The sequence below is a fragment of the Anser cygnoides genome, chromosome 2 (genome assembly GCF_040182565.1).
Source record: "Anser cygnoides isolate HZ-2024a breed goose chromosome 2, Taihu_goose_T2T_genome, whole genome shotgun sequence".
NCBI classification, from domain to species: domain Eukaryota; kingdom Metazoa; phylum Chordata; class Aves; order Anseriformes; family Anatidae; genus Anser; species Anser cygnoides.
The window spans coordinates 96000372-96007500 of NC_089874.1; positions in this window are offsets into that span (position 1 = coordinate 96000372).

Below are 7129 nucleotides of genomic sequence, written 5' to 3' on the forward strand. Positions count from 1 at the left end.
TTCAAAAGATGTTTTCTCATTCTGGATTACTTCATTTTAGGTTTACATTATTACTATTACTAGTAAAATCAGCTTCACAGAAAGGAGGCACCACTACAGCATCTTTTCCTTCCTGCAGGTAGGAGGATCTCTGCAATAGGGATAATATCGCTAATAGTGTGCACATAGCAAGCACAAAGAATAAGAGAAATGGGTCTGAAGAGTAACTGTGAACAAAGGGATACATCCACTATATTTAGTTCAATTTCAGCTCAAAAATATGTTCTTTTCTGAATGATGTTTTTGAAAAAACTAGATTTGCTTATATTAAAGGGCTGCATAGTTCAAGTCTGGACAAAAATCCCTTTCAAAGGAACTGAAAAGAGACTACTTGTTTTGTTTTGTTACAGGAAAACAAATGTATTGCACTTTGCATAAGTGTTATATCAGAACCAAGTATAATGACCTTCATACGCCTGCTGTTTCTACATTTGGAACTTCCCGACACATTCTCTTTTTGTCCCTACACTTTTTATTTTTATTTTTTAGTTATTACTCCTTGTCTCTTACTTTATTTTTTTCCTCTGACATTTCCTTGTTCATTGGACTATTTGGTTTTAATTCCCTCTCCTCTTTAAAGAAAGGCAAGCTTGTAGAGTAAGGATTTTATAACAATTTTTATTAGGTATAGGCAGGTAAGAACTTGGTGCTCCTTCTACTAATGTTTTCTAAAGTTTATCTGAACTATGTGTAATTTGCAATTATAATTTACCAACACTGACTTAGCAGTAAAATCAGAATCAAAGATCCAAACAAATAAAACCTTTCCCTTTGAGAGAAAATTATATAAACATTTTCTTGTATGACATTGTAAAGAAAATCTGTTCAGGAAGAACAGGTATGTGGCTGCTAACAGTGATATTTATCAGAATCAAATATATTTGTTCATGAAGAAATACATGCTACTTGTTTCAGAAGTAGTTGCCTAACCACTATATTTATGCACAAAAATATACATGAGTACTAAAATAAACATTTGAACATACGTTTTACTGAGCCAGCAATTCATTTCTTGTATTTTATTCCTTGCTTTATTATTCAAAAAGAGGGTATAACATTTTAAAATATGAAACTGCTGAGCTATATTTAATGCTCAAAGTCTTTCCTTTGGAAGATAAGAAAATTCATTAAAATTTCTATGTATTTTTGTCTCCTCCTTTTTTGTCTCCTCACTTTAGCTTGTTCTGCACTTGTCTCCTGAAGAAATCATGTTTGTATTGACTTATTCAGGCTATGCTCCTTTTTATAAAAGCCATCTAGTGAAGTAGGATTTGTTATTCAGAAGGCCAAACAAAAAGGCAGATTCTTAGCTCAAGTAAACTATCCCAGTCTTATTGGCTTCTGTAGTGCTTTGGAAATTTTCCACACCTGATGTCCTCCATGTTCCAAGTTTCAAACACTCAGTGGGTGTGCACTGCACTTTTTGTTCTGTATGTCATTCTGTTATAATGAGTTATATATGTATATATATTTTGAGGTGTTGTCGCTCTTACCATGTGACCAGGAAACAGTAAGTCTTATTACAGTTGGTTATCACCTCTTAAGAATGGTATGCTTGAATGAACTACAGAATACAGTAGCATATAAATTTTGTGAACACATCTGGAAGATAAAAATAACTAGACAGGAAGTTACACATAAAATGAAGTAAACCCTGATATGCATTTAAGATTTACGTGATGCCTTTATTTACAAGATAAGTGATTTGATAACACAGGAGATGTGCATCGTAAGTAAATTGCTGGGTGTGGTGCTGTAAGGAAAAATAGGTAAAATAAAACAAAAACTTCAGAACAAGAACTGTTTAATTAAAGAGTCTGTTAAATAGGAGACTACAGCAAATGCACTATAGGGGAGCTGTAAGACAGAAGATTATAGAGGAATATTACTCATGCTCTCTCAGAAAGAACTGTTTATGGACTTAGCCTATATAGTATTCATATTAATGCCTTTGACAGGATGTGTTAATGAAATCTGTTGAAGATGCATACAAAGGAGATATCCCCACTAGAGAGAAAGACCAAAACGCTGAGAGGAGAACTCTGAAGATGGGAATAAAGGGCCATTCCTCTGGTTCTTGTACTCTAGAAATAAGGACTTTCTGTGTCGTTTTACATTAGTGCCATGGCTGTCTTTTTTAAAGGATCCCATTTAAAATCCTTCCTCTGGATAGGTTCAGAGGTATAGTGCTGTCCTTTCTATGAGTGGATTCTAATAGGATAGGACAGTTTGGCTTTCTTCAAAAAGAATCCTGTTCCCAGAAGTACGGGAATGGATTCATCTTGCGTGAAGCTAGATAACTACATCTGAGCTAAAAGTTTGTTTATAGACAGAGGTTAGGGTCAGTTACCTTTGTGCTATGGTTCTTCAGTCATCATCTCCCATGTAGAAAGATCCCGAAAGGTATCTGTTTCTTTCCACTAACTATAACTATCACCAATGTCTACTTGTAAAGAGGTCAGATATGTTTCACCCAGAGAGTCTGACAAACCTGGAAGCCTTGAGAGATGCTTTCCCACTGGGAATAACATTGTAAAAAGTCACTGCTATGACCTTCTGTAGAGTGTACTGCAAATTTTGGTAACTTATCTAGAGAAAAGATGAATTCAAACTAATGTATAGAAATTAGATATTCTGGAATGATTAGGGAAGTGAAGATTTGATTTCTTATGGGAGAATAAAAGAGCCCAGCTTGTGTAGTATCAAAAAAAAATTCTCTTATAAATATTGTGTAGGAATAAACATCAAAGAGGTAGGAAAAATGAAAGGCAAACCTTGTGTAGATACATTTAAGCTAGAAATGCTATAGATAGATATAAGAAGAGGAAGACTTGGAACAGAGTTGCTATCAGAAGGAAAGGGGATAGGAGACCAAACTTCTTTCTATTTGGATTTAGGTAAATTTAAAAATGGAATTATAAAAATGTAGCTGTCTGGAGTAATAGGCAAGTGTGATTATTTATGCTACTAATATTTTCTTAGGAGTGCTTGTGAACAGTAAATTTCAGAACAAACATACTGCAAGATTCTAATTTTTCATTTCTGATCCTGGAGACAACCCAAGAATGCAAAAAAAAGGAAAATATTTCCTAAAATAGGAAGCAAATTTTTGTTCTACGTTTTCTGCTCTGTATCTTTATCTGTAAAATATTGATAACAAATTTATTGTATATTCTAAATGATCTATGTAATCTGCTTTGTAAATATTCATTGGGTGTTCAGAAACCAGAGGAATGATTGGCTCCCTTTTCTTCCGTAGTTTTATCCATTCCTGGGACATCCTGAAACACAGTTAATCTTATGCTTCTCTTCCCTCCATTCTGAATATGTTTCCTTATTTTTCTTTTTAATCTTATTCCCTCCTTTTCCACATACTGTCCCTGTTGTTTTCTATTCACTCATTATTGGTATGAGTGAAATGTCTCCTGCAGTTTGTTTTAATTTCCTAATTCAAGTCTAATGCAATTCAGTTGAAGACCTTAGATGTGAAGTCTCAAAGTGAGGTTGACTATCCATAACTCTCATTTGTTCCCTTTCCATATCCAAACTAAATCTGGGCTCTTATGAAAGACCCTGCGTAAACTTTACACCTATTTTACAGTTCCTTCCCAACATGAGTCTCCCTCAAATATAATGAAACCCTCAAATCAACTTGCTGATATCATTGATGGTATGTAATAGCATATTCAGCAGGGAAACTCTCCTGTGAAAATACAGAAGAAACACAGAGATTGCTCCAGCTTCTGACACTGTTGTCACAGCAATAGCTGAGAAGTGAACCTTGTGCCCTCTGAAATCTAGGTGGTGCTTTCTCAACTTTTGACATACAGCATCCTTTGCCTGCCTTGTAGCATACACATTTCCTTCAGAATTACAGAAAGAAATGGAAAAACTTACTGTCATATGAAATCATAAAGATGAAAAAACAATAATTTTTTTTGGATTTTTTTTTTAAAACTGGAATTTACTTTTCGGAATTATATTGTAAAATTTAAAAATTCTAAGCCTTTACACACTAATGCTTAAACAGAAGTAGAGATGTTTTTATTTGTAATACTTTCATTCCAACATTTATTATCAAACAGGAATTTCAAGGCAATGCCACCAAAGTCAATAAACTTCTTAGAATCATTAAGGTTGGAAAAAAACCTCCAAGATCATCTGATCCATCTGTCCCCCTACCACCACTATCACCTACAAAACCATGTCCCTAAACAACACATCCAACCTTTCCTTAAACACCCCCAGGGATGGTGACGCCACCATCTCCCTGGGCAACCCGTTCCATTACCTGACTACTTTTTCTGACAAGAAATTTCTCATAATTTCTAACCTGAACCTCCCCTGGTGCAACTTGAGTCCATTCCCTCTAGTCCTATCACTAGTTACCTGTGAGAAGAGTCTGACCCCCAGCTTCCCACAACTTCCTTTCAAGTTGTAGAGAGCAATAAGATCTCTCCTGAACCTCCTCTTCTCCAGAGTGAACAACCCCAGTTCCCTCAGCCACTCCTCATAAGACTTGTGTTCCAGACTCTTCAACTTGTTGAAAATATTTAAAAATCTAAGGTAAACTTGCATCAACTCTCTATACTTCATTTATATATTTCACTCTTTTGCACATGCCTATCATTGTATATAGAATGTAAATAAAGTTTTACAGAATTTATACGAAAAATATATTCCCAGTGTCATATAAACCATCTAGTTATTATTATTTAAAAAAAAAAAAAGTTTAAATGTTTTCAGTGCATTGACTGGTCTTCTTTCTTTCTTTCTTTCTTTCTTTCTTTCTTTCTTTCTTTCTTTCTTTCTTTCTTTTTTCTTCTTCCTTCCTTCCTTCCTTCCTTCCTTCCTTCCTTCCTTCCTTCTTCCTTCCTTCCTTCCTTCCTTCCTTCCTTCCTTTCCTTCCTTCCTTCCTTCCTTCCTTCCTTTCTTCTTCTTTCTTTCTTTCTCTTTTTCTCTTTCTTTTTCTTTCTTTCTTTTTCTTCTTTCTTTCTTTCTTTCTTTCTTTCTTTCTTTCTTTCTTTCTTTCTTTCTTTCTTTCTTTCTTTCTTTCTTTCTCTTTCTTTCTTTCTTTCTTTCTTTCTTTCTTTCTTTCTTTCTTTCTTTCTTTCTTTCTTTCTTTCTTTCTTTCTTTCTTTCTTTCTTTCTTCTTTCTTTCTTTCTTTCTTTCTTTCTTTCTTTCTTTCTTTCTTTCTTTCTTTCTTTTCTTTCTTTCTTTCTTTCTTTCTTTCTTTCTTTCTTTCTTTCTTTCTTTCTTTCTTTCTTTCTCTTCTTTCTCTCTTCTTTCTCTCTTTCTCTCTTCTCTATCTTTCTCTCTTTCTCTCTCTCTTTCCTCTCTTTCTTTCTCTCTTTCTCTCTTTCTCTTTCTCTCTTTCTTTCTTTCTCTCTTTCTCTCTTTCTCTCTTCTCTTCTCTCTTTCTTCTCTTTCTCTCTCTTTCTCTCTCTCTCTTTCTCCCTCTCTCCCTCTCTCTCTTTCTCTCTCCCTCTCTCTCTCTCTCCCTCCCTCCCTTCCTCCCTCCCTTTTTCTCCCCCCTTCCTTCCTTCCTTCCTTCCTTCCTTCCTTCCTTCCTTCCTTCCTTCCTTCCTTCCTTCCTTCCTTCCTTCCTTCCTTCCTTCCTTCCTTCCTCCCTCCCTCCCTCCCTCCCTCCCTCCCTCCCTCCCTCCCTCCCTCCCTCCCTCAAGGAATAAGCATATACATTTTCTATCTAAAACTACTGAAAGTCTATTTTGTGGTCCCAAATAATAAAAAAAAGTACAGGGAAAATAGTGTCAAGGTCTGCATGTTGAATAGAAGTAACACAGAAGAACCATTCAAAATTTTATCCTATACAAGAAGCACAATTCAAGACAGCGAAGGATTGGGATTAAAGTGGAAATAAATGTAAAAGTAAAATGTTTCCTTTTGAAGATTTTTTTTTAAGGAAAGCAAACAAACAAACAAACGAACTCATATTTTCAGTAAACAGTCCTTTGCACCAAGGGAGCCTATCTTTCACTCAAAGAATGTTTGCTAATAACAATTTATTGTTGGTAAAAGTTAAATGCCTTTTCTTTTGATCTTAAAAGTTTAATTCTTCTATATTAAGCCTACTCTTAATCACAGCCATTTACCAGAACTTAAGAAAGACACATGTACACACACAGCATGGAACACAGAAGAAAAGAAAAAAAAGCTGATGACTCCTATTTATTGTTAAGCCTTGGAAAGATAAAATTAATTCAGAACCTAGATTGTTTAGGATCCAAGGTATGTTAGCTTTATTTTCCTATCAGTGCAGATTTTAGCCCTGGACCTTTGGAAGGCAATTCGTTTTTCTGACATAAATTCTGGAGCTTTCACTTCTTCTTTCAAAGGCCTCCCAAACCAATTGAAAGCTAGATGCATATAATTCTGGCACCTCATGAAGGAAACTCTGTTTCTTTGGCATAGTAGGTGTTGCAAACCAGTGAGAGTACAAGTCTGTGCAGTTTAACATTAGGAAGAATAAGGAATATGAGGGACGAAGAAATAGATGCATGTGTGTGAGCAAATTCATTGTTATAACACTGTTAGGAAATGAGGCTTTACTTCAAAGTTTCGCTCACATGGTCATTTGTTGATTTAAGTTACAGTGAAAGCATTGGAAAATAATCTTTTAATTTACTTTTTTGCAGATTGATTGAATGCTTATAAAATATCCTGGTTTTGTGTGTCAGTGGTTGATTTTAACATAATACAGTGTGCCTAGCACAGTGCCCCAGGTTATGGCTAAACTTAGCTGGGCTTGGCCAATCTCAGAAGCTAGAAGAAATGTGTAAAAATATCATTGAATGATACTTCCCACAGAATGTTTTCCAACTTCTAGTCATTTGTGGTTTAGGTTTTCTTGAAATAGAGATCTTAAAGGAGTTCTCTTACATGAAATTTGCTCAATCATCTCTTGAAATCACATGAACTTCCAACATCTGTAGCATCCTGTGTCAAAAGACAACACAGTTGTGTGGAAAAGAATGTCCCTTTTTTTTTTTTTCAACTTAGTAGTCATACTCTGTGTCCCCTAGATCTGGTCTTGAGAGAAACAGTGAAAAAATACTCTGTATTTATCTT